The sequence below is a fragment of the Lacerta agilis genome, chromosome 12 (assembly GCF_009819535.1).
Source record: "Lacerta agilis isolate rLacAgi1 chromosome 12, rLacAgi1.pri, whole genome shotgun sequence".
NCBI lineage: Eukaryota > Metazoa > Chordata > Lepidosauria > Squamata > Lacertidae > Lacerta > Lacerta agilis.
In genome coordinates, this window is record NC_046323.1 from 7,222,045 (window position 1) to 7,247,505 (window position 25,461).

A 25,461-nucleotide genomic window follows, 5' to 3' on the forward strand; every position below is an offset into this window, starting at 1 on the left:
CTGTCCAGATGTTCAGAACAGAATATTTTCTCTCTCATCATCTTAACATAGCAGGCTGTGATTTCACTAGGGAGAGATGCTGGGCATGAGGGGAATATATCAGGGGAAGTAATCTCAACCCCCTCCCCACTCCACCCAAGAATCCCAGCTTAAAACTTGAAGCTTTCTTTCTGCAAGTTGTTGGCTTGTTGTCGTTTTCTGGTGATATCACGTTTTATAAGGAATTATTCTGAACGTGTTGTGCTTGCCTTGGACCAGAAAGGGAATATATATCACGGCGAGGATCTGTTCCAGGAAGTGAAGCAATGCAGTCAAGCCCAATGACAGCTGTTGTGTAGCAATTCCAAACAGACTAGCTCTACAAAAAAACAACAACTCCAAACCTTTATTTTTCCATCTCTCTGCTGGTTATATATACCATTTGTGATTGTCTGAAACATTCTGTGCAAGAGTTAGACTATCCCTCATGTTCAGATATGATTTAGTGTCTTGGTCAATAGCCTAATTTCATGACAGTCCACTCTGTAATAATTACTGGTGCGATTCTGCCCATACTTAGGGAGCAAAGCAAATTCAGAAGGACCCTGTTGTATTCAATTCAACGGCATCATCTTGCAAAGTGATGCTGTAGCCAGAAACCACCCAAAAAAGTACAATTTCCCTCTTTCTTCCAAAACTAGCGTGACTGAAATGTGTATCTTCTTCTTCTTTGTTCATTGTGCTGCTTTTCGGTGGTGACTTGACACTTTGCAAACATAGTCTGCTGGCTGAGCTTCGGCCAATAGGCATTTCACATTTTGTTTTTATTTTCCTTTCCGATTCCCCCATGAGTAACTTGAAGGCAGGGGATTTCAATCTCTTAAAAGCGAACGGATACGCTTACAAAAAGACTTGTCCCTCAAAAGATCAAGCAGGATTTTCCAGAAGGGCGCATAGTTCCATGCAAATAAATGTCTTCATCCACCAGCAGGGTGGTAATAATTTCATCACCAGATTGTACCTCTGCATTGCAATTGCACAGGAAGTGAAACAGAACATTACTGCATACCAGGACACCAATGGCAAAAGGATATTGGCTTAGTAGTAGTAGTATTTTCTTACTGTGATCTTAGTAAAAACATAGCGCACAAACCAAACCTAGTCTAAACACAATTATTTTAAGCCTGCCTCTGATATGATCTTTATATATATTTCTATTTCTATTTTTTATTTACTCAATTAAATGTAATTTAGAGTTAGGAAATATAATTGTATGTGTTTCTCATAATATTTCACCATCACACCCATAGGCTTAACAATGCAATCCTTTCCATGTCTACTCAGAAGTAAGTCACACTGTGTTCAGCTAGGCTGTCTCCCTAGTAAGTAACAGGAACGCAGCGTTAATCTTTCATGAAACAAGTTATATCTCTACTGAAAATGTTCTGTCAATAACAATTGTGCCTTGATTATTCTCAAATAACATGATTGTTTGGCACACACCTATGGCTCAGGTAACAGAGGAGCTCAAGCTGCCAATGAATAACTAAGTGTCCAGTGATACCATTTCCAATAGAAAAAGCTCCTGTCCTGAGCAATGCTCACTAACAACGACACCTGTCTCTAACATGATCTTAACTCTATTTTGCCATGAACTGGTGTAAAATACTTGTATGTATAGTCTAAGAATTTAGTACCGGTACTGTGGTGTCAGGTCTTGACAATGGGCTGAAGAAGACAATGAAGAGTTGCATATTTTTTGGGGGGGGGGGGTTGGGTTGGGTATTGCCAAGAAGACATTGGCTAGGATCCAAAGGCCCATGCGCAGAGTTCCACACACATTGTCCCTCTTTTTTGGCACCGTTTCCCAAGGCACCCCATCACCTACTCTTTAAAGTTGCTCTTGAAGGTCAGGGATTCTCCAGAGTAGAATTCGGTGCACAATTGCAAATTAAAACTGGCAGCTTCTCCTTTGCACCTGTGCTTTTTCCTGTCCCCAGGACTATTTGGCCAGGAGGCCAGCCCTTATGGGGCCCACTGCCCTTTACAACCCTGCTACAGGAGCCACAAGGATCCATCCCATAGCCTGGCTTCAACCGTGTGGAAATGGACACCTGTATGTGTCTTTCCCACAATATTGGCAACCTGCCTCCAGGGAGGGTAACCATTCCAGGGGAAAGACAACAGGATGGGCCCAGCCTATGTCATTCCAGGCTAGAGCCATGCCATGGAATGAACTCATGGAACATAACAACATAAGTCCTGCTGGATTACACCAATGTTCAGTGCAACATAGGGCTGCAATGCAGCGTCCAACCAGATGCCTATGGGAAACCCACAAGAAGGACATGAGTCCATAGTGGCTCTTGTGGTGAGGCTATAACATGTAAAAGAGACGTGTGCTATTGCGCTAAGTGCTTTCAAAGGATTGATTCTAATAGATTTTCCCTCAACAGGGAAATGCACACGGTTGGATTGGGGGGCAGGGGAGGGAATCCATTTAGATTTTGTAAGAGGGACATGTTAGCTTCCTGCCTGTCCATGCTTACATTTTCTTCCTGGAAAATCATGCTCTTTTCATCCCTTGCGTTTCACATTCATATTGCTGCACGTGTGAACCTCTGTATAGAAAAAGGTTATGTCAGATTATTCACCCTTTGTGAAGAGGCCAGGCCTTACTGAGGCGTTTTGCCGCCTTACCGAGATCTCGCTTCCGCTTGCTTCTCTGGCAGTAGTGAGGAGCTCCCTCAGAAGTGCCCCAAGGATTCTGCCACCTGAGGCGGCTGCCTCAATCTGCCTCATGGATGGGCCAACAGTGGAAGTGAGCCTTCTCTCTCTAAAAGGACGAGTGGACGAAAGAGAGGGCAGGGTGCCCATACGTTCGTATAAAAGAAGAGTGTTCAACAGGCATAGCTTCTCTGGACCAAGCAAATGCCAAGCCACACGTGAAAATTCCCTCTGCCGCATAACCCTCAGTGGTGTAGAAGCCCTTCCCTCTACTGTACTGGATCATGTGACTAACCAGCCAATCAGTGTGCAGCAATGGTGGCGGCGGCCCCTGGCTGCTTCTGTCACCTAGTGAGCTGGTCAAAAGAAGGGGTTGCTGCTGCCATGTGGCTACTGCCGCCCAAATCACACTGAACCCCAAAACAGGGCATGTCCATGTACAGTGGTACCTCGGGTTACATACGCTTCAGGTTACAGACTCTGCTAACCCAGAAATAACGCTTCAGGTTAAGAACTTTGCTTCAGGATAGGAACAGAAATCGTGCTCTGGTGGTGCAGCGGCAGTGGGAGGTCCCATTAGCTAAAGTGGTGCTTCAGGTTAAGAACAATTTCAGGTTAAGAACGGACCTCCAGAACGAATTAAGTACTTAACCGGAGGTACCACTGTATATGAGTACGCTGGGGGCATGGAACAGGGGAGAGGGAAAAGGATGAACACACTGACTCCATCCTCTACTGCAATGCGCAGCCTCTGGATCATGTCTCGGAAGAGTACAGCTGCTGTTTTATCAGATGGGAGCTTGTCAAAATGTACATGCAACAAGGAAGATAAGGAGGTTTCCTTTTCACAAGCAGTAAGTACACAGTAGCGAGTCATTTCTTGACCAGTGGTTGACTGCAATCAGTCTCTGGTCACAGAAATAAACACTGTTACCTAGAAGGAGCCCCCGGCGCCTCTGGGGATGAGATTCTTCAACCCCAATCCATCTCCCGGACATCGAACAATCGCATTCTTCTGCCAAAACTCTGTCATCATTAGTGGTGCCATATGTGGAGAGCAGGAAGTGAAAACGGCACCAAGGCCAGACAAAGAGCAAATTGATCCAGGCATTTGATGACGACTCAAGCAGCGAGCCATTTCAATGAATGGGCAAGCGCAGCTCCTCTATTTATGCCACCCGTGCTCAGAGACGGGTGGCATGTCCGAGAGGCAGCGTTTGCTGGTTTTTAAAATGTGTAGATCGCCTTCCTCTCAAGGTACTCAAGGCGGTGTGTGAGTGTGTGTAGTTCAGTGTGATGCAATTTATGGGAAAGGCAAGAGAATACATGGCGAGAACATAGGACCTTATAACAGTTCAGATCCATTGGTCCATCTTGACACAATAACTGGTTTCGGCTCTTCGGGTTTTCAGACAGGTTTTCCTAGTTGGAAATGCCAGGGACATGCTTTCCCAGCCGGATAATTGGGTCTTTACCACAGGTGCCCACTTGTTAAGGTTTTATTTTAAGTGTATTCGTTGTATTTGTGTTTTTAATTATGTCAATCACGGTGGTTTAAAATCTGATTAAACGTAATAATAGAACCTGGGGCCCTTCAAGCGGACCATAAATTCTGTGGGAAATAGCACACACAGGACATTAAAGAAACATTCTGAAATAATGCTGCTGTTTCCATTCTTAATCCCAGTATTCGGGCTATTGACAGTAGAAGAGCACCGGCTTAATTTTTGCAAGTGAGATACAGTAAACATAGAGTAACAACCTCTGGAGGTTTGCCGTGTGTCTGCATGATAATCAGCATAATATTAACACCGTAACTAACTGTTCCTTCCTGGAAATTAACATAAGGTTATGAAATTTTCAGCAATTCTGGAACAAAAGTGCCTTGTGAGAATTCTACCATTCCTCTTGTGTTGCAAAGCATCTGGGCATCTCATAGATCTCTATATAGCGGTGATGTGTGAACATTTTACCACTTCCCTAGATGGATATCCAGTGGGTTGATTTTTGCAACTCAGAAAGATACGTCATGGCACCCTTGGGTACAACAAAATAGTTTTAAAAGCCCCCAGGTCCCGGATCCTAAACAATTGCATCAGCATGTTGGCTCATAGCGGCAGTGTTACATCATGGTTTAATACTGGCAAATCACTTAGTTTTCCCATTAGGATCTTCAAGATGAGAGTTTTTTCTGTTTTTAATGGAGTGCCACATATCACTAGAAAGAAGGGGCAGATTTTATAAGTCAACTGTCCCTGGACTGGTACCCATGTCTTGTAAAGCACTATTCTTATTTTGCCTTTGTGGGATCAGTTGGACTTTTTAAATTACAGTGGTACCTTGGTTCTCAAACTTAATCCATTCTGGAAGTCCGTTCCAAAACCAAAGCGTTCCAAAACCAAGGTGCGCTTTCCCATAGAAAGTAATGCAAAATGGATTAATCCATCCCAGACTTTGAAAAACAACCCCTAAAAGAGCAATTTAAAATGAATTTTACTATCTAACGAGACCATTGATCCATAAAATGAAAGCAATAAACAATGTACTGTAGTCACACAATCAATCAATCAATCAATCAATCAGTAGCTGAACTGGGTTCCACAAAGTCACAAAAACAAAAGAGTTGCAAAAACAAAAACGCAAAATAAATAGCGAAAACAGACAGATATCAGCGTAACACTCAAAACGGAAGTGTGGCACTTAAATCGGAAGCGTAACACTCAAACTGGAGCATGTTCAGCTTCCAAAAAAAGTTCACAAACCGGAACACTTGCTTCCGGGTTTGCAGTGTTTGGGTTCCAAGTTGTTTGAGTACCAAGCTGTTTGAGAACCGAGCTACCACTGTAGTTTCTTTATAGGATTTATACCCCTCATCTTTTTCAGACCCAGTGCCTGAGACTGCTCACACCGTTAAATTAGCAAAATGTGATAAAAATGAAAAAGAAGATTAGAAAGAGAGAAAAACACAGCACCCAGATGAAAGCCAAAAACAGGCAACTTACCATAAAGTAACAGGGCAGAAACCTGACAATTCCATCATCTCAAGGATTGCTGAAACAAAAACACCTTGAACTACGAAAGACCATCAGCCTGGGGGCTAGCTGGGTGTCCAAGGGAAGGGAGTTTCAGAACCTGCATGCAGCCAGTGAGGTTCAAACTACATATTTCACTTAATACTTAGCATACAGTTATGTTCCTAGGGACGCGGGTGGCGCTGTGGGTTAAACCACTGGCCCTTGGGCTTGCCGATCAGAAGGTTGGCAGTTCAAATCCCCACGATGGGGTGAGCTCCCGTTGCTCGGTCCCAGCTCCTGCCCACCTAGCAGTTTGAAAGCATGTCAAAGTGCAAGTAGATAAATAGGTACCACTCCGGCGGGAAGGTAAACGGCGTTTCCGTGCGCTGCTCTGGTTCCGCATGACCCGGAAGCTGTACACCGGCTCCCTTGGCCAGTAACGCGAGATGAGTGCCACAACCCCAGAGTCGGACACGACTGGACCTAATGGTCAGGGGTCCCTTTACCTTTTTATGTTCCTTGGAAGAGGGAGGCAGGAGAACACAGCTCCAAGACTCGCCCCTCCACAGCAGGAGTGAGGACCCTGTTTTCTAGCCTGCCAGGGTAATTGATAAACTCTCTTTCCTCTGGCAACGAACGAGAGGATAATTCCGCTTTCAAGTTTGTGGCAATTAGAGGCCAGAAAATGCGGGAAATAATCAAAAAGATGCTGAATACTTTTTTCCTTTCCATTGATAGGGTTCCTACTTTACATTAGCAGTTTAAAATGGCAACACTTCTGTGCATTTCTAATTAAAAGCTAAAGATTGCCTTTCAGCTGGCTGAAGATCTTTTGTGAAAGCTCGATGTGTTTTGCACGTTGAACCTATTGCAGGAGAAGTAAGTGCTGCGGCAATCACTGGAGCTTAGTCCCAGGGAACTTTATCGGCACGCTGATACTAATAAATTGGGTTTTTAACTACATACTTCTGCTGCTTGTGTGTGTGATAATATTTCACAACAGCTGCGTGCATTTTTTTGGACTCTCACCGAGGTCATGGCTAAGCGGGCGGCCATGAGGAGTTCCTGCATTTCAAAATTTAACACTACATCGCTGCTTGTTTTCCTTTTAACAGCCCTAGCAGCCCTGTGTCCCGTTTTACAGAGGGCAGTCCTCCATTTGAAGGGCCCCTGCTCACAGTCTTCTCCACTATGTGGAGCTTCCTTCTATTAAAATGAGAGCAATTATTTCTAAGTGTGCACCTAGACATACAAATGAGTGTGTGCATTTTTAAATGCAAGTGTAACTATCTGCCCTGCAGTCATGGGTGGTGGTTAGAGATGACTGTCACGAGGAGAAGGACTTTTGGCAGCAACTGGGACGTTGTTGTTTTTTCTTACAAAGCCTCACAGCCAGGCAGGGTTGTGTGTTATTTTCAAGTGTGTGTTCATGTCTCATAGCTGGTGAAGAAAGTCATAATCCCCCTGCTTACGCACTGCAATAAAAAAACCCAACTAATTACTTGAAGGAAGACAATGGATATAGCTGTAGGCTATGCATTAACATGGGTGGCGTTGTGGGTTAAACCACAGAGCCTAGGGCTTGCTGATCAGAAGGTCGGAGGTTTGAATCCCTGTGACGGGGTGAGCTCCCGTTGCTCGGTCCCCGCTCCTGCCCACCTAGCAGTTCGAAAAACATCAAAGTGAAAGTAGATAAATAGGTACCGCTCCGGCGGGAAGGTAAATGACGTTTCCGTGTGCTGCTCTGGTTCGCCAGAAAGCGGCTTAGTCATGCTGGCCACATGACCCAGAAGCTGTACGCCAGCTCCCTCAGCCAATAAAGCGAGATGAGCACCGCAACCCAGAGTTGTCTGCGACTGGATCTAATGGTCAGGGGTCCCTTTACCTTTACTTTTATGCATTAAGTGTAATGTGTAGTTCGACCCCAAATGTCCACTCCCTGCCCTGGGCCTCAAAAACTTAAATCCCTGAGTGGAAAATGGGCTGCACCTTGATTCTACTGCACGTTCCACGTTGCTTAGTGACACTGCCAAGTGAGGGTATCTGTGAGGTCTTGCTGTGCCTCCACTTTTTCCAGCAAGGAAAATAGATGCCCCCCTCCTCAGAATGGAAATATAAATAACTTCGTGAAGTTTCCACTTCACCATGGGATGCATGTTACCTGTCTGATATAGATTCGTCAAATTGTAGAGTTAGAAGCGACCCTGAGGATCATTCTAGTCCAATCCCCTTGTGCAGGAATATTCAGCTGTCCCATACGGGGATCGAACCTGCAACATTGGCATTATCACACCAAGCTTTAACCACCTGAGCTATCCAGTCAACAATATTGTGAACCCTCAGTAAATTCACATGTGGAAACAGCCTATGCTTTATGGGAACTTTATGTTGACTGTTCTCTAAATAATAACAGTATTATTATTATTATTATTATTATTATTATTATTATTATTATTTATACCCCGTCCATCTGGCTGGGTTTCCCCAGCCACTCTGGGTGGCTTCCAACAGAATGTTAAAATACAATAATCTATTAAACATTAAAAGCTTCCCTAAACAGGGCTGCTTTCAGATGTCTTCTAAAAGTCTGGTAGTTGTTTTTTTCTTTGACATCTGGTGGGAGGGTGTTCCAAAGGGCGGGTGCCACTACCGAGAAGGCCCTCTGCCTGGTTCCCTGTAACTTGGCTACTCGCAGCGAGGGAACTGCCAGAAGGCCCTCAGAGCTGGACTTCAGTGTCCAGGCAGAATGATGGGGGTGGAGACGTTCCTTCAGGTACACTGGACCGAGGCCGTTTAGGGCTTTAAAGGTCAGCACCAACACTTTGACATGACTTCCCTTCCTTTGGCCTACACTAATAGCAGGTGACTATGGATGGAGCTATAGTTTCTGAATGAGCAAATAAACTCGCATAATCCCTCCTCTATCTCTATTAGTTGATCTATGATGGTTCATTTACACTTGCCACTTGATGTTGCAGTCATCAAGCCATTAATGCAGGGGTTGGCAAGGCTTACCGGGCATGGGCCGGATCACTCCCCCGGAGATACTCTGTGGGCCGGACCGGTGCAGCGTGACGCCGGAAATCGCGCCAGTGCAGAAGCGATTTTCGGCATCCGGGCATGTGCAGAAGCGATTTCTGGCGCTGTGGACATGCGCAGACGCGATTTCCAGAATCTGGGCATGCTCAGAAGTGACTTCCAGAACTGTGGAAGATAGTCCCCGCACCGCACTATGCTGGTTTAGCACAGTGCATGGGGACTCATCGAGCGGGCGGCTTGGTTCGGGGAGTGGCTCGTGAGCCGGTTAAACAGCCTCCATGGGCCGATTCCGGCCCATGGGCCTTAGGTTGCCGACCCCTGCATTAATGTCTCTCTGTGTGTGGAGCAGGACACACATATGCTCCGTTAGCCTCTGTTTTTCAACCTGAGGCTCAGTAGACTGATTTTCTGGTTAGTCGGTTTATATTGACAGTGGTACATATACCGTAATTAATTAAAGATAGTTATCCAGAACTGAATTCTTGTGGCTCTGACTTCTCCCGATTGTTGTTGTTTAGTCATTTAGTTGTGTCCGACTCTTCATGACCCCATGGACCAGAGCATGCCAGGCACTCCTGTCTTCCATTGCCTCCTGCAGTTTGGTCAAACTCATGTTAGTAGCTTCAAGAACACTGTCCAACCATCTTGCCCTCTGTCGTTCCTTTCTCCTTGTGCCCTCAATCTTTCCCAACACCAGGGTCTTTTCCAGGGAGTCTTCTCTTCTCACGAGGTGGCCAAAGTATTGGAGCCTCAGCTTCAGGATCTGTCCTTCCAGTGAGCACTCAGGGCTGATTTCCCGAAGAGTGGATAGGTTTGATCTTCTTGCAGTCCATGGGACTCTCAATAGTCTCCTGCAGCACCATAGTTATTTTTTAAAAAATAAATACATCTACCATGCACAGTTCAGCATCTACATGACACCTTTTGATGTGAGAAACACTTGCATAATTGTTTAATTTTTTTTACAATGGGTATCCATGTTCAGTTACTGTTTATGTTCAATTTGGCATGTTCAGCATATAAATTATGGGGAAAGGTTCTTTATGTCCTTTTCCTGGTAGCTGGATATAAAACTGCCCAGCTGCTGCTTTTATGTCTGCTTTGAGCAAACTCTATTTATTTCCAAAGAGAATTCTCTCATGAGGACTGACAAACTTACAAGGCTGTAAAAACGGTGTTTTGTAGACCATGCTGAGTGTATGTTCACAGTTCTTTACTGCTGCTCTTGACTGAGAGGAGGCCTGAAAACTGTCCATTTTCCAAACTGGAGAAGGACTTACGGTTCACACCTTTCATACTTGGGATTTTCAAATCCTCTTTCACAAATACTGCTTAATAGGTTCCCAGACCAGCGGCAGAAAATGTGCTCTACCACATGCCAATGCAACAAATGGTGGCTACAAAACCCCTCGGAGGATGAGGAGCAGAATGCCAGCAGCCCAGATAGCAGAAGAAGTGAAATGCATAAAACCTTAAGGGCAGGTTGTGGTTTATAGAGGTGGAGTTAACGGGGACAAGCAATTTCTCTTGGATCTTCCACGGTGCAGGAACCATCATTGCCACAGGAACACAACAGGGATTTTGAGTTCAGAGAACACCTCAACTTGCAGGGCAGGGTGCAGGTATATGATGGCTGTAATGTGAAAGATTCCAGGTGCATTCAGGCATCCTAATGAAGACAGGGAACAAACTGTGTAGGTCACATTGCTAGCCACCCAGAAATCCTGCTCCGTTTAGCTCAATATTATACACACGACTGGCGTCTTTCCAGGTTTTAAGGCATTGAACCTGGGCCCCTTTGTATACAATCATGCACCCTGCTTATTTAACTTATATGCAGAATTCATCATGCGAAAGGCTGGACTGGATGAATCCCAAACCGGAATTAAGATTGCCGGAAAAATTATCAACAACCTCAGATATGCTGATGATACAACCTTGATGGCAGAAAGTGAGGAGGAATTGAAGAACCTTTTAATGAGGGTGAAAGAGGAAAGCGCAAAATATGGTCTGAAGCTCAACATCAAAAAAACTAAGATCATGGCCACTGGTCCCATCACCTCCTGGCAAATAGAAGGGGAAGAAATGGAGGCAGTGAGAGATTTCACTTTCTTGGGTTCCATGATCACTGCAGATGGTGACAGCAGTCACGAAATTAGAAGACGCCTGCTTCTTGGGAGAAAAGCAATGACAAACCTAGACAGCATCTTAAAAAGCAAAGACATCACCTTGCCGACAAAGGTCCGTATAGTTAAAGCTATGGTTTTCCCCAGTAGTAATGTGCGGAAGTGAGAGCTGGACCATCAAGAAGGCTGATCGCCGAAGAATTGATGCTTTTGAATTATGGTGCTGGAGGAGACTCTTGAGAGTCCCATGGACTGCAAGAAGATCAAACCTATCCATTCTCAAGGAAATCGGCCCTGAGTGCTCACTAGAAGGACAGATCCTGAAGTTGAGGCTCCAGTACTTTGGCCACCTCATGAGAGGAGAAGACTCCCTGGAAAAGACCCTGATGTTGGGAAAGATGGAGGGCACAAGGAGAAGGGGACGACAGAGGATGAGATGGTTGGACAGTGTTCTTGAAGCGACTAGCATGAGTTTGGCCAAACTGCGGGAGGCAGTGGAAGACAGGAGTGCCTGGCGTGCTCTGGTCCATGGGGTCACGAAGAGTCAGACACGACTGAATGACTGAACAACAACAACAACAAAATGCACCCCATCACCGAGTCGTGGTCTGGATTCAAACTCCCAGCAGCCCCCACCAACATGGTGGGGGTGGTGGGAGCAGGAGTTCTGCAACTTCCGAAGGGCCAAAGTTAATACTGGCATGGAGGCTGGGAGTGCAGAAGGTGGGGCCAACCTGTCTGGGGTTAGCACACATGCCCCCCATGTAGTCTGTGGCCTCTGGCATTTGGCTGAATGTCTGAAAACAGCCATTATTTTGTTCTGGCACCAGAGATTCATACTTCCGATGGAAGGAGAAGGTGACAATACCCAGCTTCCTTGTGTGCCCCTGGGAACAGAGAGGCCAGAGCTAAGGTTTGAATCGCCCATCCTGCGGAGCCAACCATAACACCATCAGACTAGCCTCTCCCCAGCCTTTGTGATCTAATAATAATCTCCAACAGGAGATTATCAGACGCTTCAAAAAGTTGTTTTTCCAGGACATTTTGCCAACTGCATTTCCTACCAATTTCTGCTCTGTCATTACGCATGACTCCCTTTCCACCAAACCTCTGAGCTGTGGGTAGTGAATGGTAATAATAATATTATTATAATAATTTATTATTTATACCCCAGCCACTCTGGGCGGCTTCCAGCATAATAATAATAATAATAATAGTAATAATAATAATAATAATAATAATATATGATAAAACATCAAATGTTAAAAACTTCCCTAAACAGGGCTGCCTTCAGATGTCTTCTAAAAGTCAGATAGTTGTTTATTTCCTTGACATCTGATGGGAGGGTGTTCCACAGGGAGGGCGCCACTACCGAGAAGGCCCTCTGCCTGGTTCCCTGTAACTTTGCTTCTCGCAGGGAGGGAACTGCCAGAAGGCCCTCGGAGCTGGACCTCAGTGTCCGGGCCGAACGATGGGGGTGGAGACGCTCCTTCAGGTATACTGGGCCGAGGCTGGTGTGGGGTATTTGTCCCGTAACAAAGCCAAAGGGTTAGGATTCTGAATATTTTATCCCCACAAGCATTGTTTCTGTGGTGCTCAGGCCTCGTCTCTTCCTTGTGAGTTGTTACGGGATTTCACTTTTGGCAAGATGCTTATGTAAACAGCAGGAGCGAAGGCTGGAAGCAGAACAAGCTCTTCCCACACAAATGACCTCCGGGTTAACAATCTCACCCTGGCATAGCTTAGTTTTGTAATTTGGGTCATCTACCCAATCAAGAGGGGATTTTTTTTATTTTTTATTTGCTAATGCCAATGTGTGGCAGAAAAGCAGTAGAATGGTTGTTTTGTGTGGGCTCAAAATAGTAAGTGATGCCTGGGTGTAGCTGGGGGGGGCAGCTCCCCCCCCCTTAAATCAAGTAAGGGCAGGGCTTGGAGGACACAGTGCTTACAAGCATTGCTCAACAGCTGATAGACAATGCCTGCAAAGCCCTTTTCAAAGTGATTTGAGTGGAGCTTCTGAAGAGAACGGGGGCTCCTGGAGCTCCGAGAACCAGCTGATTGCCACATCTTTTCCAGAAGCCCCATTCCAAGCACTGCACAAAATAATAATCATCATAATTTATTACGTATATCCCGCCCATCTGGCGGCTCCCAACAGTATATTAAAAACATCAAACATTAAAAACTTCCCTAAACATGGCTGTCTTCTTCAGATGTCTTCCAGAAGTCAGGTAGTTTATCTCCTCGACATCTGATGGGAGGGCGTTCCACGTGGCGGGTGCCACTACCGAGAAGGCCCTCTGCCTGGTTCCCTGTAACCTCGCTTCTTGCAGTGAGAGAACCACTGGAAGGCCCTCGGAGCTGGACCTCAGTGCTGAACAATGGTGCTTTGAAGACGCTTGAAGGCAGCAAAGTCATGTGACAAGCATTATGACGTGAGATGATTGACAGGTCCCATCTGTCAAATTTGGTCCACAAGAGGTAGAGGAGACGGAAACCTGCCTAGAAAGGTTTCCTGCCCCTGATTTAGATGCATTTCAACCTGGTTTTCCGGCCTGTATGAATAAAGTTTTCCAGAACCTTCTCAGGGGTGGCTTCACGTTTATTGAACCCCTTCTCTCAGGAAAAACAGCTGATTCCCTCCTTGCTGTCTTTAGTAGACCTTTCTTTTTCTGACTTCTTGTTGACTGAGGGGTCACTTTGGACTGTTACTGTTTCTTGGTGGCCATCTCTTCAGCCCATCGGCTAGCTGAAACAGACAGCATATTTGCATTGCTTTCTCCTAATATTATTGTTTTGTTCATTATTTTCATATTGCACATGTTTTAAACTGTCTTGATCAGCTCCTGCATGCTGCCTTGGAAAAAAATACAGTCTTTTGAAAGGCAGCTAACAAATTTATTTAAGGTATAAATGCATCTGTAAGTATTGCACACAGATTACTTTTCTGGCAGAATTTTTCTTTCTTTGCCAATTTAGTCGAGCTAAAATGTGTGCAAGAATGATTTTCCCTGCCGCCTTTCTGCTGCCATCCTCTCCATTCTAGATAATACAGCATTTAAAAAGCGTAGCTAGTTCCCCCCTTCTCTCTCTCTCCCCCCCCCAGCATTGCAGAGGAGGAGGAAAGAAACAGGTTTTAATCTTCTTGCCTGCCTGTGGGATTAGAGTGCTAAATTGCTCGATTCATAATGGCTCCTACTCCATCCCTAGCATACTCTCAATGCAGCTGAAAAGGAAATGGCAAATGGGGTCTTTTGACAGAAACATATGACCACCTTTCTTTCCCTAGCCCATATTCTCCCTTGAACCTTGAATGTGGCCGCTTGGCTTTTTCACAGAGCAAGTGAGCGCGAATAATATATGCCACAAACAGTGGCAGCCCCTGAAATATTGGCCAAGTCTCCTTAAAGCATCCCCTCTGTTTTCCTTTACTTACTCAAGGAAGTCCCTTAAATTCTGCAAATATTTGAGCTTCCCACTGCAAATGCTTATTTAGGACCCGGCCAGGTTTTGTAGGAATGGGAATCTGGCTCTTAATTGCTTTTAGCATAGAAAAACCAACCTTTTGTAGCCTGGAGGTAATTTGCTGAGTGTGTGCCCCTGTAGCATCTGATATAAGCAAGCATTTGTGAGTTCCACAATCCACTTTCTTCTTTCAAAACAAGACGGTACTGCAAATACTGGCAGTCTCTGCATCCTCTTTTTCAGTGATCTGTCATGACGTGATGGGGGGGGGGGCGAGAACTCCCTGAAAGGATGACTACACAGTAGGCCTTGTCCCCTAGGTATTTTAGCTGGCACCAGGGAGTGGAGGTTTTCAAAGGTCCTCAGAAAGCCCCGCTTTGTCTGGAGATCTTTAAATTATTCAATTTTTAAGTTTAAAAAAATATAAACATGCTAATTCTTTTCCAGTGGTGTGAGAGTCGCTACTTCTTTCTCTGTCACCACTCCCCCTTCTTCCTAAATCTCTCTGGAGAATTTGGCTGTACATAACAGAGTCAATGTGCAAATGCTTTCAGTTGCAGCCATGTTAACCAGTTCTAAGAATCACATCTATGATCTGAATGAATAAAGCAAGGGGTATTTTGTCCATGAATTCAATGATAGAAGACTCGACTGTGTTGGCCAATGTGACTCGCACATTTCTGTCCTTCTCTGAGATGCAAAAAAAGGAGTGAAACTCTTGTAAATTCATTTTAAAGCCATTTTGCATGTTGTTGGGGCAAGAAAAGCTGTGTCTCGGTTAACACCAGGCACACAAGTTGTGGCTTCAGATTCAGTCTGGCAAAGTTTATTCATACAGACAGTTTAAAAAGCAACATGTGTAATAATCTACAGCCAGATCCTATGCTGCTATGCAAGGGTATTCTGTTAAAGGAATCCAGGGGCTCGACATGCTTTTGTCCGTACCCCCGGCAAGGGGCTAGGGCCACACAAGAGCCCCTGGGAGCAGCGGTGTAGGAAGCCTCTTCGCCACCCGGAACAGCGGCGCGGAGGCACCCCCCTGGGGGTGGGGCATCACAACGTTTGCACCGTGATGTCACTGCGCGTTGGATACACTGCGCATGCCTAGAATTTCCAGGCATGCGTAGTGGATCTGGCCAGCGCTGCTGCTCCTGCGGCGAGACGGTGAGCGAGCCGGCAAGTGAGCGGCGGGTTGTGGGGCTTCCCCGTCTGGATGGTGTGGGGATAGCCAGCAGATGGGACGGCCAGTAATGCCGGAGTTCCCGCTCCCACTGCGCCGTGAAAAAGGTCCGCTGGCTGTGATCTGAAGGTTTAGCTTGTGAGTTCGGAAAGTCGTTGGTTGCCTCTGAAGATTTTCTGCGAGCGTCTGTGAGTTCCAAAGATTCCGGAGAAGAAGAAAAACCAAACTAGATGATGGCCAAAAATTAGACGGCCAAATAAAAGGCTTTAAAACAAAATGAAATAAATACAAAGGAGACTGCGGTCTGGTGAAGAAGCTCTCAACTGATCTGTGCGGCTGGTTTCGGTTTCGGTTTCTCTCTAGGCTTGCCACGCACCGATGATCTCTCTAGCTTGTCTCGCGCGTTCTCCACACTCGCTACAGAGAGCGGAGGCTATTTATTGAATACTCAAACAGCGTCATAACAGTTACCATAACCAATCAAAATCTTGTTACTACGCTAACTTTTGGGCGGGAAAACCAACTATTGACCATTACAAGGGCCAACCGCGGAGGGATCCATGCAGTAAAACTCCCTGCATGATCTTTTACCTTTCCTTGCAGGAGCGGAAGGACACCTAAAATAAACCCATTCAAACAGGTGCAGAAGCACCTTTAGAAACATATTCCCACAGGATGGGGTGCCGGGTGGCGGGGGAGGGGCCTGGGAGTGTCACTCCCCCTCCCCTGGAACCCAGGGCGGAGCACCCACTATGCCCCGCCCTTCCTACGCCACTGCCTGGGAGCATTTGGGGAGAGATGAGGGCCTGACACCCAGTTCCATTCTCTCCCCCTTAAAGTGTTTACCCTCACTGACTTCTCTGGCTAGTGGATGTCAGTTCTGTCCCAGGGCAGGGGACAGATAGTCGGAACCAATGCCTAAGCAACCACACACATTGGTTGTATTTAAATAAAGTTGTGGCCAAAATAATGCCAAAAACCTGAAACTTAAATTGCTGTGTGAGGTGTGGATTTATTGGGGGGGGGGTGTCTTGGGCCCTCGACACGCAATTACAAACGTAACAAAAGTGCTCACAAAGAATAAATAAAGCATCAAAAAGTTCGCAGCCGAATAAAGTAATTTCCACATGCATCGTAATAACATCTAAAATAAAGACACAAACAATTAATATAAATAACAGCAAGGTCGTCTCATCCATAGGGGCTAGTGGCGCGACGTGCCAGGGCGCCCCCCCGGGGTGCCCCCGCGAGTCCGCCGGCATACTGGGCACCCCCCTCCCCAACCCGCCCCCACCCCCATGGGCAGGCTGGCAGCCGGCCGCTCCCGCGCCGGCAGCGCAGCTGCTGCCGCCCATGCCGCTCCCGGGCAGGCTGCGAGCTGGCTGCCCTTGCCTCCCGTCATGGGAGCACTGGAAGGGCGCACAGAGCCCTGCGCCGCTCCAGCGCCACGCCCCTCATTCCCCACTCGCCCCCCCCTCCCGAGGGGCGGCAAGTGCGGGAGACGGCACGCGGGGGGCGCCGGAGGGATCGGCGCGCCATGTCGGCCGTTCTCCCTAATACGGCCCTGAATAATAGCAACAACCCACTCTGTCCAAAATGATCCCCCAACCCAAGAGTCTGTTCAGCAGCCGTAGCTGGAGTCAGTCCAGGCCTTGCCCTCCCAGGCGAAGTGCGAAAAGGCTTGCAAAGCAGGGAACAGGTCTTTCAAGACTCGCAGCCATATTGTTCTGAAAAGTGCCAATTGGAAAATTTTATTTCAACTCCTCCTTCTGATTTAGACAGATCAGGTTTATATCGTCAGGCCGAATTTCCCTTTTAACCCAGACCCCATAACCTCAGTGAGCCTGGATCCTGTGGCTGGTGGCTCAGACCGTCAGACCTGAAGAAGCAACGGAGGAAGTCGGAAGTATGCATTAGGAATCAATCAAAAACAATGATATGTCAGGCAAAGTTAATTAAAAAGCCCAAGATCTTGGAAGGTGAAGGAATGGTAAACTTCACCTCAGTCCATCAGGCAGTTTATTATTCAGTCATGTCATTTTATGTCAGCTTAAATCCATGCTGGCAAGAAAAGGCGAGGCAGAAAATGTCTTGTTCAGCTCTTCACTGTTGACTAGAAAATAACGGGCATAATCTCTTCAGAAGCCAGGCTAATAAAAAGCACCTAACTTCTTTGCTCGTGGCAAACATGAATCATACCCACCGCCAATCCAACAGCTATGGTGTCTTTTCCAAGCTTAACGTAAGTAAAACATTAAATAAACAGGCTCTTTTCATCTGTGTGCCACCCAGGAAATATTTATATTGAAGCTTGGAATATATAGAGGCTTAAAATAAATAAAATAGCAAAAGTAACGAAAACAAGGTTGACGATAATGAACCTGGGCAAAGCACTGGACTCCCACTGGCATTGCCCAAAATGCTCGCCTCGCACCGCGAAAAACGGGAAAGGCATCTTTGCACTGTTCCTGCGGTGTGTGGCCCCTGTTTCGGCTTGCTGAACAGTAATCCCACTGTTTCAGCCTCTGTTCCAGAGTTGGGAAAAGGGTCTGGCACAAACACGAGATTTATAATTCTGCGTCACGCCAGCTGTCAAGTAGCAGACAGGCGGGTGGCGGTGGCAGCGGCGGTGGGGGTGGGTGGGACGGGACGAAACAATAACAAACAAGAGTCTGATAGGTTTACCAGGGCTTAGAGCAAGATGCGGATTTGCTCCTGCGACTTTGGAAGCAGTTGCGGCCTGGCTAGATCCAATTCCAAACCTTTGGTTCTTTCCCCAATATTCAACCCGGATGGCGACCCCTCCTCCTGTTTTTGTAGCTACCACCCCAAACAAATTGAGACTGGGCAACTGCCCGTGGGGCTCCACAGAAGTTTCCATATGTCAACGGATGCCGCACAGGGGCTCTGACTGAGCCATGAAACCCACACCCTTTCATTCCCCTCAACCTCCCCCCGCCACCCGGCCGTGAAATTCATTTAATAGCCTTGTTCCTTTAAGCAGGAGTGGGATGAAAGCAAAAGACGCTTTCTTGACTTTGAGCAAAACAACATGTGCTGTCACGGCTTGTTCTGCTGATTGTCCTTATTCCCAAATGAGAGGCGGGGAAATTTGCCTTCCTCCCCCATGACAAAAGGTGCTTTCGTAGGTTTTGTGTTTTTTTCCCTAGGCAGGTCGGGAGGATACAACTAAACAATGTAAAGGAAACATGTATGCACCCTCTGTGCTAAAAATATAGTTAGGTCAAGGAAGATGATTCATATCAGCGATGGTTTTTTTTTTTTTAAATATCATTTTAATTGTTTTTATATAAATACATTGAGAAAAACTTTCACATTTGTCTTTCCATTCATTTAACATTTTGGCCTTTTAGGGCCGTGACTTCCCTCAAACCCTCCACACGATTTTCTAATATCTGTTACCCTATACTATACTTCTTAACTCAACCATTGCTTTAAATCATCATATCCAACTTAATCACTGTAATTTCATATTTACAACGACATTTCTTCAATAATCTACAAAGCTTCTTGCAGTCCTATCAACGTACAGTGGTACCTCGACTTACGAATTACTCGACATACGGATTTTTCGACTTATGAATGAAAAAAGTGCCCGCACGCCTACGAATTTTTCGACATCCGAAGGACATCCGTTGGCGGTTTTAGATGGGGTTTACTCGACTTACGAATTTTTCCGAATTTTTCGTTTCCAATGCATTCCTATGGGGAAATTGCTTTTTTCGACTTACGAATTTTTTGACCTACGAATGTGCATTCGGAATGGATTAAATCCGTAAGTTGAGGTACCACTGTATTTGATTGAATACCACTGTCTTTTAAATAAGTCGTAAATTTAGTCCGGTCTCTGATGAATTTCTGGTCCCGCTGTTCTCGGATTCTTCCCGTCATTTTATCCAATACAGACATTAAAAAACAAGACTTCAAACTTTTCCAATGTCAGCGATGGGTTTTTGGTCTTGCCATGCAATGTGTTGCACATTTGTCGGGGTTTAAAGAGGGGAAAGCTCGTTGGGTGGGGGGAAGTCATTTCCTCCTCTCTTTTCATTCCTTAAGAAGCTTTGCAGTTTGGAGAAGCTGTAATTAAAGTGGGCACAGTAGGGGTGAGAATTTGTAGGGGGAGGATGGCCCACATGTTCCACCACTGCAAAACAGATCTAACAGATAGACACTCGAAAACATTGGATCATATTTTTTATCTAATTGTGAACAAATACGTCTTCAAACAGCAACCGGGGACGATGTGCACAATAGTTACATGGGGTGAGTTTGTGTGTGGGGATTAGAAAACACGATGGAGAATTACCTTAACTCCTAGTTTTTTTGTGATTTTCTTCAGTTTTTAATCAAAACTCCACAGCGATTTCATTAATAGTGTGTGTGGAATGCAGACAAATATGCATTATATATCAATAAACCAGAGTAGGGATGCAGGGGAAATTTGATTTGGTGCATACCTAAAGATAAATCTATCAAATTCACACTTTCAAAAACAACATGAAAACTGAAACGCAGCCATCCTTTGAAGTTCATGCTTATTCCTCCCAGAAATGATTAACAGTAGTTGAAATACTAAAGTGAAGGACTTTAAATACTCAAAAGTGCTACAGAAATGATAAACACTAATTGCAATTGTGGTTTGTTGTTTGTTTGTTTGTTTGTTTTGTTTTTTTATTAGGCCTAGGTAGGTGGCAAATCCCCCAAATTAAAAAACACACACCCTAAAACCATAAAACAAATAAATAAAATGAACACACTTCCAGTTCTCTAACTGCTCCTAGTCGTACAGAAGCTGGAATATACTGGCAATCAGTTGCAATTTGATTTATTTTGTTTATTAATAAAGGCAGCAATACTGTTTAGTTTATGCACCATTAATTTTACTGTAATGGCAACAGCATTAGTAGAAAATGCATGGTGTATTGATTTTGCATATTGAGCTGCCTGGCAGAGAAGATTTCAATTTATTTAAAAGACCCCATTAGTCTGCAGGGAGTTTAACTCTGGACATAGGTGACTGTAAAAATAAGAGTGGATGATCAATGGAGTGAAATAATGGCTTTACAAATATTATATTCCTTTTCCTCTTGCTTCTACTGTCATTGGTCCGGATCCAAAGGTCTGTGCAACGTACTCTGATACGCACGGTTCCCCAGTCCCTGTACTGGAAGCAGCCCGATCCCGATCCCATGCTAACCTAGATAAACCACTTTCTGTCCCCAAATTCATATATATACAGCTGACATAGCTTCTGGGCAAGAAACTGTTTGACACAGCAGCAGTCAATAAGGCAGAGTCTGGCTTCCTGGAGGCAAGGGGTGAAGGGTGGGGAGGTCAGTGTGGTACGGGGATGGTGGCAGGCGCGTTGGGTGACCTCTGGCGCTGTGCTTGCACTGCGCATCGCCCCTCTCCCTCTTAGCAAGTGTCTGTGACGCCACCCAGCTCCCTGCTGCTGGTCAAACACGGAAATAATAACTAGAATTTTATTTGTTTGTTTGTTTGTTTGTTTGTTTGTTTATAACCCACCCATCTGACAGGGTGGCAGCTTCCAACAGGAGATTAAAAATATAGTGCTACCTCGGGTTAAGAACTTAATTCGTTCCAGAGGTCCGTTCTTAACCTGAAACTGTTCTTAACCTGAGGTACCACTTTAGCTAATGGGGCCTCCCGCTGCTGCTGTGCTGCTGCCGCATGATTTCTGTTCTCATCCTGAAGCAGAGTTCTTAGCCTGAGGTACTATTTCTGGGTTAGCGGAGTCTGTAACCTGAAGCGTCTGTAACCTGAAGAGTCTGTACAGGTACCACTGTACATTAAAACATCAGTCCTTTAAAAAAAAAAACCTTCCCTAAACAGGGCTGCCTTCAGATGTCTTCTAAACATCAGATAGTTGTTTATTCCTTTGACATCTGATGGGAGGGCGTTCCACAGGGCGGGTGCCACTGCCAAGAAGGCCCTCTGCCTGGTTCCCTGTAGCTTTGCTTCTCGCAGTGAGGGAACTGCCAGAAGGCCCTTGGTGCTGGATCTCAGTGTCCGGGTTGAACGATGGGGGTGGAGACGCTCCTTCAGGTATACTGGATCGATGACCAGTGTATGCATGTAGCTCTGTACATTTATATAGCTTTGCATTACATTACATTATTATGTTTAAATCACACCTTCCCTTCAAGAAGCTCAAGACCACATTGCCATATGTTACCACCTCCAAGTTATTCTTACCCTGTGTGATAGGTTAAAAATATTTTTTTAAAGTATAAATCTGCAGCAATATATTTTTTCTTTCCATGGCAAAGCATTCAGCCACACAATCTTCCGCACGTTATCCGAAGTGGCACAGTCCCCAAACAAGTTTAAAACCTCACTTGCTGTTTGTGTTTACTCTACTTATCTATAGTGTTCTGCAAGATGTTCTGATGTTTAGATTGTTGCATTCAAGATGCAAGGAGAATACAGTACGGAGACAGACATGGTTGGGCATGCGTTAAGTGGTCGATATGTAAATGTTGACAGATATTCAGAAACAATGAATTATGAATCTCATAAAAAAGAATTATCACATCCTAGAGAATTAATCCAGTTTTAAATGCTCTCGTTCTATTGATCTCATTTGAGCTCCACATGTTCCTTGAGAATTAACAGCCAAAAGAAGAGTGATGTGAATGGACTTTTTCATCTCATGTGCCACCAGCAGCAATTTTTGTGTGTGTGTGTGTGTGTGTAATTGTGATGGCACAAAAGGTGAACCTAGCTAATTCACACTTTCTAAAACAACAGATGAACTAAAACTCAGCCATCCTCCTAAATTTGCACATGTCTGTATTTTGCAACGCAGTTCTCCCACCAAGTAATGTGTACAAAAATGCATATACTAGTGTAAAGTGTGCATTAAATGGCTATATTACTGAAAGGTATCGTTTTTTAAGAAAACCTTATAAAGGGGAAGTAACTTTGCAAAAATGTGTTTATTAGGTTAAAGCACATACAAACATGTGTATATTGGGATAAATTTGCTGAGGAGTTTTAATGACATAGAAATGAATTTAAAATTAGGGGGGGGGGATGAAAAAATGGAGAGAAACCAAAATTGAGAAAGTCACCCATCCCTAGAGGAGGCCCACAACTCCAAAGGCTCAAACTTTGACATGAGTAACATTTGGATTCTATAACGTGTATAACGCCGTGAGTCACCATACTTTAAAAACTGGTGATAAATGTACAAATTAACTTTTAACATGACAGGTTCAAAGTGGAGCTCGCTTGGCTGGGAAACAAAAAAGATATTCTCACTTGCAAATTTGCTCAATTTACTTAAGAAACATCAGATACAATAAACAGAGAGACGTGGAGTGTCAATTACTAAAGAGTTATCTGGAGTTGAGCTTAACTTAAAGCAATTCAGATTATTTTTAAAACCTGAGTAGGAGTAAAGAAGCAAGTTTGACTAATATAAAATCATGTGGTAAAGTAGAAGGGGGCTATTCTTCTGGGGAATTGACTCCTCCCTCCCATTATTTTATGTGGAGAAAAACCCTTCCACTTTTTTTCAGATCCCTTCACTTCTAATGGCCGCTTTGTATGGTCTGTTGAAGTTGGGAGCTGCAGTCACATGAACCAATGCAACTGACAGCTTTCCCTCACATTGTTCCGCTGTCATAATTAACTGCAAAGTGCTCCATCCCGGCATTGGATAAATCTGCTGTGGGTAGTTGCGTCCCAGAGAGGCCAGTGTGGTGTAGTGGTTAAGAGTGGTAGATTCGTAATCTGGGGAACCGGGTTCGCGTCTCCGCTCCTCCACATGCAGCTGCTGGGTGACCTTGGGCTAGTCACACTTTCTGGAAGTCTCTCAGCCCCACTCACCTCACAGAGTGTTTGTTGTGGGGGGAGGAAGGGAAAGGAGAATGTTAGCCGCTTTGAGACTCCTTCGGGTAGTGAAAAGCGGGATATCAAATCCAAACTCTTCTCCTTCTCCTTCTCCTTCTCCTTCTCCTTCTCCTTCTCCTTCTCCTTCTCCTTCTTCTTCTTCATGTATGAATGGTCTTGAAGATATTGCCATTTGATCACAGTAGTGTAATGGGCAAATCCAAGATACTGGCTGATTCCAATCCCGAGAACTTTAATGCATCTTAGACAAATTTGCATCAATAGTTTTATTGCAGTACCTCTGAACACAAGTTGCTAGGAGTAACCAGTGGGCAGTGTGCTGTTGCACTCAGGTCCTGCTTTGGGTCAATGTGAGGTCAATGTGAGGGCAGGATGTTGTAGCTACACTAACTGGGCCATTGGCCTGATCTACCGGGCTCGTCTTACCTTCTTGTGAAAGTGAAATCTGTTTTTTTCCTTTCTTCTAACTTATTTGAACCTCCTGCACCCACATAGTGCAGGTTCCCATTGCTAGCAAGAAGGCTGATTTTTATGCCTCTATATTCCTGGGCCACGGGTGGCGCTGTGGGTTAAACCACAGAGCCTAGGGCTTGCCGATCAGAAGGTCGGCGGTTCGAATCCCCGCGACAGGGCGAGCTTCCGTTGCTTGGTCCCTGCTCCTGCCAACCTAGCAGTTCAAAAGCATGTCAAAGTGCAAGTAGATAAATAGGTACCACTCCGGCGGGAAGGTAAATGGCGTTTCCGTGCGCTGCTCTGGTTCTCTAGAAGCGGCTTAGTCATGCTAGCCACATGACCCGGAAGCTGTATGCCGGCTCCCTTGGCCAGTAAAGCAAGTTGAGCGCCACAACCCCAGAGTCGTCCACGACTGGACCTAATGGTCAGGGGTCCCTTTACCTTTACCTATATTCCTGACTTTCAGGAATTTGCATATTCTTGCTTTCAGTCCATGGGTATCGCTGACTGTTATGACATCCCATGGCTGGCTGTTTTGAAGATCTGCTGTCGAATCTCTAAGAGAAGGCATGAACAAAGAGCGCATGTTGAAAAATTGCTCCCAGTGGTCAGACTCTGGGCTCTTTTACTGAGGAGGGGAAAGTCACTAGCATCACATGTGTGTCAATCACTTGATGACTGTAACATCAAGTGAAAATGTGTGCATATGTCTTAGCAGATCAAATACTTTGCTGGGTCAGACCAAGGGGCTTTCTGAGCCCTCCTCAATCTGGTGCCCTTCCTTTATTTTGGACTACAGCCACCATGGCTGCAGCTGATGGGATTTGTAGTCCAAAACCTATGGGAAGGGTGGTTGATCTAATTACCCGGTGTGGTCTGCTCTGACTGGCAGGGCTGTTCCTGGGTTTCAGGCATGGGTCTTTTGCAGTCGTGTCACCAAATGCTCATTAGGTGTAAATGCTGGAAATCAAACTTGGGACTATTAAAAACATGTGCTCTTCTACAGAGGTACAGATCCTCCGCAGATCACCCAAGAATCATTGAGTGGTGAAAGGTGCAATCAGCCCTAAAAATTACAGAAGAGAGTATACATTGTCTTCCTGTAATATGTCTGTCTTTCTCTTTGTGGCAGAATCATATATAGGTGATCTGTTCAGTGTGGATATCCCTGATGTAACAGGGCACCAGGCCTTTAGCTGTGTATTCCCCATTTCCATGTACATAAGGCAGGCACCAAATCTGAATATATTCTGGTCCGTGCTAAAAATTTTTTTTTACCTGAGACTTATCTCCTCTAAGGCCCACCTGTACTCCCCCCCCTTTTCACACATTCTTGTTGAAGTCCATATATGTTGCTGTAACTGTGATTCATAATTTGTATTTTAACTTATTACCTATTTTGTGTGCACAGTTTACTATACACCGTTACTATGCATCAGTTTAAAGCGGTATATTAATCCATTGCTCTTCAGTTGGCTTTTGTACTGTTCTTCAGGGTTGCTGCTCAGAGGCTGCTTCTGTCAACTTCAGTTGCTAAGTTCTAGACAGCCTTGGTGATTGATGATCAGACGTTTGTGGG

The 25,461-nt window shown here is 45.2% G+C and overlaps 1 protein-coding gene across 2 annotated transcripts in view; it reads left to right on the plus strand.

The window, feature by feature from the left end:
* PDE1C (phosphodiesterase 1C) overlaps positions 1-25,461 on the plus strand; it is a 244,296-nt gene that overhangs the window by 84,737 nt on the left and 134,098 nt on the right. The window lies entirely within an intron of this gene.